Here is a 13093-nt window from a genome sequence, read left to right as displayed (position 1 = left end):
GAGGCGCGGCTCCCCGCAGCTCCTCCTCGTTCTTTACCCTCCTTCGCCAATGAACCTGAAGCGCACGGAGGAGGGGAAGGACGAGTCTGTGTTGTCCTGCTCTGTCTGCGGGAAGGGGTACGGACGGGCTGGCGGCTCTGCGAAAGATGAACGGGGAAGCCTGGGAAGCAAGCTCGGCCCCCCAGCAGGGACTGCTTTGAAAGCAGTGGATGTTGTGCAAGACAAAAGATGACAAGAGGAACATTATTCCTTATACCTGCCACAGCTATTAACACCTCTACTATTTGCTGTTTGAATTGGTCCCTTATGGTTTTTTATATCACATCAATGTAACACTGGGTGTTCCCCCTCGCCCCAACCAGGGAGTACCAGGGTGGCGGGGTGCTGCAGTCAGCATCCCCCCGACCAGCACCCTCACCCATGGCCCAGCTGGGCTCCTGCCAGAGACAGGGAGCACGGTGGGTTTGCGGCACGTGGGTGACCAGAGGGGATAAATCAGCTCACAAGGACATTTGGAAATGAATGTCATCTTCCTCTTCTGTGGGGTCCTGCACTGAGTTTTATTGTACTGATATTGTGGAGCTTGCTTGGGCCAGCTGTCACAGAGGAGCTGGTGTCTCCATCGCCGGGGACATTAATTCAGCTGCAGCCCTGCAAGAAAGAACAGCTCCAACCAAGCCAGGGGCAGTGCAGGTACAAACACCCTCTGTGCCCTTCACGCATCAAATGAGAGCAACTGCGCCCTGCCAGTCCCAGGTTACGGTGACATTTACATGAAACATGGAGCCAAAGCTTTGAAGAGGAAATAGCACAAACACAAGAAAAACTCATCCAGAGAAAACAGAGGTTGCTGATACAATATATCCAAAAGCTGTTGGAGTATTTGCAGCACAAGTGTCCTTCTGGGTGACACACCCAACGTATAGTATATAAAGCAGTGAAGAAAAGGAAGGAGGGAGGAACCAGAGTCATAACCTGAAAGCCTCAGGGATTTCATCACGCTGCTTACTGGATCACATTGTTGGGGTGGCCTGTGATAAAACCTGCGGTGAGAGCAACTCTTCTTAGAAAACATGAAAGGACTATTGCCTTGGACCTGCAGGAGCTTTTGGAATTACAGAAACACAATCAGGATTTATGTCTAGCATAGCTGGATTTCAGGCTGGACCCCAAGGACCTGGGCTGAGGAGATGGGGGAGAAGAAAGCCTGGGACAGCATCCAGAGGAGCACGTCTCATCAGCCCAGAGTAAGGAGCAGGGGAGAACGAGACTAAGGAGAGCAGACCGATTCAGATATTTACACTGCACTGAACATCCTCAGCTGAATGACAAAAAGCATAGCTGGCAAACACCTGGAACCAAAACTACAGCAATGCTTTTGTGTTTTTTTCAAATTCCTATTCGAGAGAAGGGGAAATTGGGACAAGAGGTTTGGACAGCACTCTCACCCGTAGATGGTGCCATAGCCTCACGCGAAGGAGATGATGTTGCACCCGATGAGGTTGTATTCACGTTCTGCTGCCTCCTTTTTGTAATGTAGGGTAGAAGAGGGATGCGTGCCTATATGCTGGACCTGTTACTTTCATCACATTTCTAACCAATTTTATTTACGCAACCATAGTTTCCTCTTCAATTTAACAGCTGAGAGCTTGAGCCTTTCACTAGAAAGCTCAGCCATGTCCATGTTTAACTGCTCACCTCATTGAAGCTGCAAACCTTTGCAACACTGTACATTAGGCCACTTCTATTTTGACACCTAATACTTGAATATCTGCATTTAGAAATGTGATCCCACATGTGAGTACCAGCTCATGCATATGCTCTGCAAAGAACACACTCCTTGATGAGCAAACCCAGCTTCCTGTCAACATTCTCTGATGCAGCCTTTTGGATTATGAGACAGAAAACAACAAGCTTACAAAATAACTCATGAAATTTTCACTGAAGAAACTAGAAGCAAATCCGTAACTACATAAATTTCACTCTGACATTAGGGTAAGCTGCTCCATATAAAAATAGCTGAAATCTCTGGTAGCTTATGACAGAAAGTGTGGCCCATTTAAATCAACAAATGAGTGTGGTTTGTTTAAGAGAAGGGAAATGCAAACAGGATCCTGGGTATTTCATTATTGATTATAAAGAAACAATAAGTAAGTAAATATTTCAAGCGCTGTTGCTATGAGATGTCACACAGCATAGCAGCATACGTAGGCTGACTTATTAAACTTTAACTAATAGTTGCATTAATGAATGACTATTCAAATGCCCTTGTTTGCAGGGTTAATCAAGAAAAATATTCTCACTTTCCTAGACAGCAAGCTGCTGTGAACTGACCTGCAGCACTCTGAAGTCCTACTCTCTCCTTTTTTCTTGACAAGGCCTTAACATTTTCTGACATTTCCATGAACTGTTACAGACAAGTCCAGTGACCGTGTGCTTATGACAGTCACCATCCGTCAGTGACGGCTTGAATGATTTCTCCTGGTTTATAGGTCATTCAGAATGACCTTTTAAAAACCCTGGATATCTAGTCATGCTCCTTTCGGTCATTGCCATTCAATGACTTCACAAACCAGCTACTGGCTTCCCATTAGTATTTTTGATGAAGCTCCATTGTGAGTGCATTTTCCCTATTCGCCAACGCATCTCAGATAAGGCTCAAAACCCACCCAAGGAAATTATTTTTGAAAACAAGGTTTTATATAATTCAAAAAGGCCTGCTGTTTTGGGGATGGTGAGAGGGGAAGGCAGAGGTCACCTTTAAGGACCAAAATTGAATGTTACCCATAAAGCAAGCCAGGAAAACATGAATCTTTTCATCAGCAGAACAGAAATAGAGCCCTTTTTTTCCTGTATTGCGTGGAGGCTTTTCACATTTTCATTTCAAAATACAAAAAAAAAAAATAATCAGGATATATTTTTTAGCAAAGCATGTTACCTTTTGATACTAGCTGCAGCAGGTCCTTTATGCTGTTTTGAGGAGATGGTGCTTGAAAGGTTGAATAGAGAGATCAAAATCTAGATGCTACAGTTATCTTTCCAAAATGGGCAGGTTTTTTCTCCACCCTGGAAGGGAAGAATTAAAAAAAAAATAAAATAAAAAATCAGAAAGCTAGGTCCTGCTTTGTCTGAGCTGCTTGTCTTTATAAATAAAACTTGGAATGTTTTACAGATGACAAAGTGACCCTGCTGTCATCACACCGGTCCATATTGGAGTGCTGCTGCAGCACACTCGCAAATCACTGCCACAATTTCTGCCTACGTTTGCTTGAAACTCTTCACAATACCATTAGGTCCTGCAGAGCCAGCCAAAAGCAGGTCCCTTCATTGTGTTTGGGACTTCATTAGAACAGTAGAGTAAATGAAAGCCAAAGACAGATCTCCTCCCTTTTGTCCCCCTGCAGGCCTTAGATGTCTCATGTTCTCTAGCGTTGTGTCTTGCCAGCTTTAATTTTATTGTGCTACTTCAGACTGATATTTTGGGTCATGTATTTTAATGTTTATTTTTATTACATTATTCACAGATACAAATGCAAGGACATTAGAAAATACAAACCCAGCAAACTCATGCTGATGGGTGTGAATCTTACAAAAGGAGATGCTGACTGCAGAATCAGCACCCGCATTTCAGAGACGACGTCTGGGTAAGGAAACAAAGGGCAGATAACAACATGGGGGACAATGATTCTGAAAGCTAAGTCAGGAGCTGAGGTGGGATGTTAGAAGCATCTTGTCCATGAAACTTCTTGCCTTATTTTATCATCTCACTTTAAGAGAACAGTATAAAATCCCATTAAATTAATTTAAAATCCCAGAAAAATCTCTACTGGCACTGTGTGCAGTCTCAAACCAGCAAAAGAACCACTCTTGAAGCCTGTCACTCTCGCTAGTGAACCATGGCCCAATCTGAAATATGTCTGAAACTAATACCCTATAAAAAGAGCCAAAGAACTAAATTCTGTTTATTTTGCTAAACCGTGATCTAATCTTGGGAACATTTTAATGGGGAAAATACCTTGTAATCTTAAATTATGCCCATTTTCAGATCTTTTAAGGAAAAAGTTTATATGATTTGGAAAGAGGCCCAGGAACTACTCTATACACACACTCAAACCAATGTTTAACAGATAAAAAAGCTTGGTGGTCCAAGACTTTCTTTCCTGAAGATAACAATCATATGGAGTTAGACTAATATTTAATAAAAATATTTTTGTGAAAAGCTGTGGATAGATGCGTATTTTTATTCTTTTATAAATAAGGTCCCTTAACATTGGCATTTTTGTCAGAAATCCTGCAAATCCATTTCATGCCTCAAAAGGAGTAATCTGGCTGTAATGCAGACACATGGAAGAGACTAACATAGGCATGTACCCTCAGCTAGTGGGCACCCAATATGTCAAACTGAAAGGGCTAAAAAAGTTAAGGTTTTGGCTTTGTGTCTTCCTGGAAAAAATGAGTGGGGAAAACCAATTCAGTTAAAAAGAAATGTTTAACATTTTAGATTTCTGCCCTTGTCCTTTCACTGAAGGGATTTGCTTTATTCAGACTTCACAAGTAACCCCTCAAAACTCTACTTTGTGCCTTACAATTAGTTGTAAAAATACAACTGCTGCAGGTGCCCGTATAAAACAATACGAGCGATTGAGTCCATCCCAGCCGCAGGATATACACCTCCTAGATGCAGCCCGCATGTCATGGGGTTTACTACATCTGCATCCATGGTGAGTCCAGCCTGCTGGGCATAACCAAGGTACAGTCATAAGTCTTTTCAGGATTTTACGCTAGATATGGCTTCCTAATACATGAGCACAAATTTGATCCAAAAAGGTGCTATATATTTATAAATAGTAAACAAACAAACAAAAAACCAGCAGCAAAACCTTTCAGAATAACTTAGCATTATTCTTACATTTTCACTGAATTCAAAGGAAATAGTATCAGGCAGAACCCAGTATCATTTAAAACACTATATTCTAAATATTGTGCAATACGCATCTTATAATCAGATTCAAGTAAGTATGTAAATAAAATTTAACTCTCCGTTGACTGGGATAATTAATAACACACCCATTGCAGTGAGATCACGTTGCTTGCCTCCCTCACTGTGGTATAACTGATGACCGCATCTTGCAAGCACCTATTTCTGTGAGAAATCCCAGTGGTTTCCATGGCCCCAGAGACAACCCTGAACCTTTTCTGCTCAGGAATATTTGCCATGCTGGGCCAAAACCGACTATCTGTGGGAGATAGGAACACTGCGTCTCTCAAGAGGCACACAGTCCTACTTCGTAGGACTGAACATGAAATTACTGCTCAATGTGCTAGTTCATTTATGGCTTCATTGTCTTCTTCAAGCTGCCTCCTGTGTGAGAAGCAAAGACTTGGCAGCTATAAAATACTTTTTAACGTGGGGAGTTTCCCATGTATGCAAGACCAAGTCATCTAGCCCTGCCCCAGTGGAAAAGCTGGCCAAGTTTCTTCAGTAAATGCTACTGCCATTACTTATTTTCTTTCTTTAGCACAATTAATTTGCAAGCATTAATGGAAAATATTCTAACTTCGAAAGCTTGATTGTACAATAACTATTGTGACTACTTCACTAGAAGAAAAGCAGACTACTAATAAATCCCTCACACTATTCACAGTTATTGTCCTTGGAAATTATATCTGGAGTTTTAAGTGCTTTTATGTTACAAATATTAAATTACAGATTTACATCTGTCAAAATGTTCTGACATTTTCTAAGAGTGGTGGTACCTACTTACAAGTTTCCACTGGTGAAACACTTGTAAGAAATAAAATGTAAATTGATTTCATTTTACTTCTAAAGTACTTGTAAAGGCTTGTTTAATGAACCTGAAATAGAAAAATTAGTATTTTTCAATTACAATAAACAGTGCTCAAAATAATTTCTTTTTCTGTCTTGTCTACAAGACAGAGTGTACAGTGTCTACAATTTGAGCATACTACAAATTTAATTGTATCTTTAAAGAAAAGTTGAGGTAAAAAGAGACATCATTACATATGGTCTCCACAGGTCTCTATGACCTCTCTCCTTCCTCCACAGGGATGAAAAGCTTCATTTTATTTGGGGAAAAAAACCTGATTGAATTATATCCGAGATGAAAGACAGTGAGAACAGAATAGATGTCTTTCCCACATTCAGTAATTGGGAATCCTACCTCCTACCAGATTACTTTTTAATTCAACCTTTGAAATAAAAATGCAACTAATTATGCCATTTAGGTTGTGGAAACATATTAATAAGTACACCACAGCATGAAATATTCATAAAAATACTACAGACTGGGGAGCCATAAAAAGAGATGGAATGGAATAACCTAATTAGGAAGTTTATCATTTCAACACAGACAACTTAATAGGAAATGCTTTGTATACCCAGATATGCTTTCTGTCCTAAATGTCAATGATTCTGATACAATGGTGGTGGGTGGCAGACAATGAGTTTTACCTTTTAAAAAAAAAAATAAAAAAATAAATAATTTAATTATTCTTCCTTTATGGCTCTAGTTACTCTCACCAAACTACGTAAAATCCTTTAACAAGTTCTGTTTTGGAGACTAGGGGAGGGAGCTGTTGTTTCAAGCAGAAATAGCAATCAAAAGAGAATTAAAACGTCATAACTGAGAAGTGGTCTGCAGTAATTTATGTAAAATCACAGCAGAATAGTTTTACTAGTTTGTACTTAGAGCACTGTTGTGCTCTAAATGAAGCTGTAGTTCTGAGTGCTGTAATGGTGCATGGCAATAGGGCTATAAAGATCCTCTCACTTATTTCCCCTGTTAATTTATGCAGGGAAAGTTTTGGTTGGAACATTTTATTTTGCCTGCAATTATTTGTGACAACTGCCTAGTCAAAATAAAGATCCAGAGCATTCATATTTGACCAGGAAATATCAGGCAGGGAAATGCAGAGCCTGAAGGATGCAAGTGGTCGCCCATAGCTTTATCCCATGATAGGGCTGTGCCCCCAACTGCTCTGAGCTGCCTACACATGGCAGGAGCAAGGGAAGGGAGGAGGTAGTTGTGGGGTTCTCCTCACGGCACAGCAGAAGACCTTATGGAGCTAAGTGCTAAGGCAATAAGATGGCAAACAAAAATCAGTAAATAAAAATGCAGCAGCGATTCACAAATTTAGATACAAAATGATGGGCTTTAATTACTAAACTCAGGAGTAGGATTTTGGAATTGCTATAGATAAATAAAAACAGTAGTTCAGTGCTTAGGACAACAAACAGAATAGTAATTGAGAATTATTAGAAAAGGAATAAGGAACAAAGCACAGACCATCATTACATACTGTAACCCCTTACACCCACATTTTGAATGCTACAGCTTTGGTCAATCTTCTTCCATCTGTCCATCCCATACCTCTGCCCACATCCCCCCAGGACAGACTTGGAAAAGGTTCAAAGAAACAAGATCAAAGATATGGAACCGTTCCCATCTGTGGAAGTTAAATAGACTGGACCCTCAGGCTGGAAGACAGGTGCCGGAGGGAAGATAAAACAGTCTGTAAAATCATAAATGCTGTGATACTTGCTCCCTCTTTCTTCCAGCACAAGAGGTAGGGAACATCAGATGAATGTAGCAGGAGACAGGTTCACAACAAATAATGTTTTTTTTCCAGCATGTGAACCTGTAGTTAAGACACAGACCCCTTAGTTGCCAGATGCTGAAAGAGCAGATGAATCAAAAATTAGGATAGGATCTTGATGCTGTCATAGACTCCCGAGTCTTAAAAAAGCACTGATGTGGCACATCTGCCAGCGATTTTTATCTTACAAAGATGTGAGTTTACATGCCGTTTTCTGTGAAGATACTTTCCCTGCAAAAGACTGGAGATCTATTTACAATATCAAGCCAGGCCTGCAGATAGGGCATTAAGTAATTGGACTCTCAAATACTCATAGTTCCTCCTTTGGTCATCTTGGCAAAATACCTCTCTCCTGCAGGCACCTCAAATGAATGCAAAAAGTTATTTGAAAATACCACCTAACATGCCACATTTAAACGTGTTACACAACCTACTGCATTCATAACCTAAGTTTTGTAGCACTTTTGACTGCCTTTATACCTAGCTTTTCTTTATATATTTGGGTCATATAATGAAATTTATCCCGTTCAATTCCTGAACAGGTTAACTTTTGCGGTATTCTTTCTGTCTCTACAGGCAGATACTCTCTACTCCCAGCTATTCTTCTGTTTCTCATAATAGGCATGCACTCCATTTTTTCTTACAAAGGGTGCAGATGTTTCTTTCAGTCCGTTTTTGTCCTAAACCTTTCACACACGGATCCTAATACAGATAAGACAATTAAGATTTCTGAAAATGAACAAATTAAAGCCCTGGGGATGAATCAGAAATAAGAAAAATATCAACGCTATGCCAAAAACCCTATTCTCCAACAATGTATGAGACTGTAACAAAAAAAGAAAACTAAACTGAACAAAACCAGTGTTGTCACAGAGGCTCCAAATGATCCTGCATTCTCCTCCAGTATTTAAATTTGGGTGGAGGTGAGAAAAGACAGGCAGTTGTAGGTCCAGGTGTTTGTCCAAAACCTGTCAAATAATCTTTTAACTGTATTGCTACCTGACTTTTCCCTGACATATTGATTTAGGCTATTAAAAGGACATCAGAGAAAGTCCCGATGACTGCGCCTCCTTCCTAACCTACTGCATTTTTATTTTGTCCTTGCAGCAGACTGGGATTCTGTGCCAACCTCCGCATTTTTTGCAACAATGCTTGCATTTGCAACAGAAACATTTTTCATTGCATTCAAAGCATACGGTGGGTCAGATATCTGCCGCAGAAGCATGCAGTCTCAGCACTGGTAACCCCCTGTCCATATACGCTGGTTTTGCCAAGGAAAGGAGTTACACATTCCAACCATGCATCCCCAGCCACCTCCTCCCCTCCCCAGTGGATCTGGCCTTTTCCTAGCTCAGCTCTAAACTTTTCTCTTCAACTGAGATCTATCCCATGTTATATTCCCCCTAGCTATTACAGCAAAACATTTGAAAAGGCAGAGAGAAATCAGTTTCTTTGCTTGCATATAGAAGAGGGGCTAATTTAATCTGACTGCATGTCCTTCTCCCCCGCTCACCTGCACCGTGTCCCATTTTCCTGCCTTTGAAGTACATCCTTTTCAGATCTTTAAACAGCCTTGGATAAATGAATCCATTCTTGTAATGATCTATTACCACTGGTGTCTGAAAGCTAAAAAGATGAGAAAATTTGCCAAAAATACCTGAAAACAGATGGAATTAGTGAGAAAGGCATTAAGGACCTAGTTAGCTCCAGGTACTGCTGTCTGGACCACAGCTGTGGAGAGCACTTGCAGCAAGCGATGCCCAATTGCTTGGTTCCAGCATCTTGGGGCATCATCCTTCCAGTTGTAGCACTGATCAATCGACTAGCAGAGTGAGATTGCAGGGGTACTCGCACACCTTGGAAGAAAACAGCTTTCACATTGCTCAGCCTAGCATTACAGGGATACAAGATGAGGAACATGCCTCAACAGGAATAAACCAAATATTTCAAAGCAACTCTGCTGTTTCTCTGCGTTGTGCTCGGCCAGACTTGCTTCTTCCCTGATAGTTTTGCGCAACCCCTGGCAGAATCAAGGCCTTTCTATATCAGACGCTATGTTCTCACATCTAAGAGAGACTTTCTTACTCAAGAGACTATACTGAGGAAGAGCTAATAAAGAAAAACTGGGAAGAGCTAATAAAGAAAAACTGGGTCCTGTTTCTAAACCACTCCACAGGATGACAAGCGTGTCTTGCTACTTTCAATTTTCTGCGCACATACTGTAAATTATTTTTGGTATGTTCTATAGACAAAGGAAAAAATTCATCATTTTTTCCAATTTTTTAATAGTCAGAATAAGCTCCTTCCTGTCAGTACACAACCTCAGCAGTGAAGGAAATCATACGGGTGCAGGTGTGCTTCAAATGAATGTTTGTTCTCAAAACAGTATCTTCCTCCTCAGCATTTGACACACTGCAGTTATATCAGAAAAATGCACACACAGACACACTTTTTTTAAAAGTAGTTTTGTCAAGTCACTGCCTAATGTAAGAGTTAGTGCTATGTAAAGAGGCAAGGCTAATTAGCCAGGTAGATTTTATCAAGGAAGAGAAGCCTCTTAAATTTGCAGAAGGGGGAAGAATCTGGCCTACTTTATATATACACTGGTGCTTTCATTTTAGGTGGTTTTAGTCTTCCTAAGGGCAGTAGCCAAATTCCATATATAGCCAATGCAGAAAGGCTTTGTGTATTTTCATACTGCTTAATTTAAGTGCTTCAACTCAGGTTTCAATACCTCCCTCTCAAAGCAAAATAATTTCTCACAGCCTTTCAGACAGACAACAGAAAAGGGAAATAAATACCTTCAAACTCACTCCTTTCCAAAATCTTAAAATCTCTATTCAGAAACACTTTAAAATTCAGTATGAAGAAAGAATGTATAATAGTGGCTTCTCCATCTCTCATTCTCTTCAAATCCACACTGGCTACCTTTCTGGAAGATAAGCTCGAATGAAAAACACATTATGTGCAGAATTCAGCGTAGAGATAGCAAGGCAAAGTGTAATGGATTATCACAACGCGCTGCTCTGATGTGATCTTACTTCCTGTGTTGGAAGGAATGTGTGTCGGTGAAGAAGTGCCCATGCCAAGGCTGGGGCTGCCCAGAGGAGCTCCCCAGTGCCAAGGACACGCCACAGCTGTGCCCAGCTCCTGCCAGGGCAAGCCTTGGTCCCTTCTTCTCTGTCCCCTGATACCCTGGTTTCTATGTGAAAAGTGCACATGCAGGTCACAAAAAGAGCCACAAAACATTCTTTGCCACGTCCTAGTGAGGGCCAAGGACCGCAGCCTACATTGCAGCATATACCTGTATAGCCCAGGCATATGCTGTAGCCCCTGTATTTCATTTTGATCCAGATAAGGATTTAATTTTGAAGAGCTCACTTTGTCATAGATACTTCAAAACCTAGAAGGCACTACTGGAATGCAAGCCTGATCTGAACAGACACCTAGACTTAGTGGTGGTTTAATACTATTATGGATCACCCACCAGATGGTTTAAATAAAAATACTTCAAATGATAAATAGCTCATGAATTCTTCATGCCACTTTAAAGGTTTGCTTTTCTGAATTTGCATCATGTAAGTGGTCCCTTGTGCATGTTTTTGTTGCTGATTCTCTTCTCCAGTTTACAAGTCACCAAATCTAGAAACTGCTTTCAGAATCTTCATATCTACCCGCAGAGTGTGAATACTTCTGAAAGTACACATGGGCATTTCCACTGCTTTCACTTTCTACAAACAGAAATTCACGGGTAAGTTCACGTAAGGCTTTCCATATGGAGCCAAAGGGAAATTTGGGGGATTTTAGTGGAACAAATGGAAATAATAATTTTTTTCTTCATTCAGCTCTAATTAAAATTAGTATCACTTTGGCTCATACTACCAGTAACTGTAAGGAAGTGTGTAGTTCAAACTTCCAGCTCGCTAAGCTTAGATGCTGCTGCACATATGGTATGTGTGATCACTGACTGTTCCTGATAAAAGCCCACATGGGCTACAACAAAGACAGTGATGCTTTAGCCTTGCTTGTTGTTGATATTAACTTGTTTCTCAGTTTCACTCTACTTTTAACTATGATATATTGGCTAACATCTATTCTCCCCTTCTGCAAAGTCTTCTCTCTAATCATCACAGCTCCTCTAGCAACCATCACTGAGGCTGTTTTGCCTTTATAGCCCAGATTCACACCGCTGTCAGCAGCACTCCCCTTCCACTGCACCGTGCTAGCAAGCCTGCAGACTGGCAGTACAAATATATTTTCTTTTACATTCTATTAAAATGAACAGAAGTTTAAGCTTCATTCTATAAAGGTACAAAATCTGACTGCTGAACAGCATCCAGCAGAGGCATGAGCTGCCACTGGACCCAGATCTAGCTGCGGCAGCATGTGCCCTCTGGGCTGCCTGCGTGAGCAGTGGGAGGGAAGCAGCTGGGATGAGCCAGAAGCTGGGGGACAGTGCTGGAGACATGCCTGCAGGCACAGGGAATGCGGTATCACTTAACATACCTTGTCCGTTTAAAGGCAAAAGGCCCTTCTGACTGAGCACAGGATGTATATCTGAGCTTAGCAAAAACTTCTAGAAGAACAGATCACATCCAGCCTTGGTCTGGGGAATAGCAAAGGGAAGATCTGTGTCTGTGTTGTGGCCAGGTCTGGTGAGATGCCTGGCACGTGAGCATGAAGCTACAGGTGCACACAAGTGTGGATCTCCAAAGCGGAGACAAGACCCTAGGCCACATGGACCATCGGGCTGAGCCAGCACGACTCTGAGCTGAACTACATCTTCTGGGCAGCTAGGGAGGAGGTGCAGCTCCTGGCAGCCCTAGGCCACCAGCTCACACAGAAACAAAGGAGTGAAGAGTGACAGCAGCGTTTAAGTAGAGCATCCCTACCTCACTGCATTGCTTGCAAATGCAGACACCAAGGTATTCTTGTGAAATTCAAACCAAATACACAAAACATGGTTCCCTGACTTGTGTTTTCTTATCAGCTCCTTCAGATCAAGCATAATAAATCATCCCTTTCGTGCAGCCTTCTTTTAACAACAGAAGTCTTATTACACAAAAACAGTCACCAAGAACCGTGCATCTTCACTAGTCTTCTCCAAATATATCATGTTCTTTCTACATTAGTGGCCTTAATAACCACTGTCATACCATGCAGTCCTTTGGGAAACTGCACTACCTGCCAGTAAGAAACTTTTCTTCACATTACTTCCTAAGTGGTCAAGTCTCATTCACAAAAATACATAGAACAGGAAACCGTTCTTCCTGTTTTGTTTTTTTTTAACTTAAGTTTAAATAGAAGTATCTTTTCTGTTGTTTGCTTGATAGGTTCTAGGGTTGTTACTGAAAAGGTGCGAAATACTCCCTTCCATCGCTTCTAAACTATTCTAAAAATCTAGTGCTTGTTGCCCTTCCCCTGAGCTTAGTCCATTTCAATAAGTTTTAGATGCTTATTTTGTTTCTATAATATA

Source organism: Egretta garzetta, unplaced genomic scaffold, assembly GCF_000687185.1.
Source record: "Egretta garzetta isolate BGI_Z169 unplaced genomic scaffold, ASM68718v1 scaffold342, whole genome shotgun sequence".
NCBI lineage: Eukaryota > Metazoa > Chordata > Aves > Pelecaniformes > Ardeidae > Egretta > Egretta garzetta.
Note: the sequence above shows the minus strand (reverse complement) of the source record.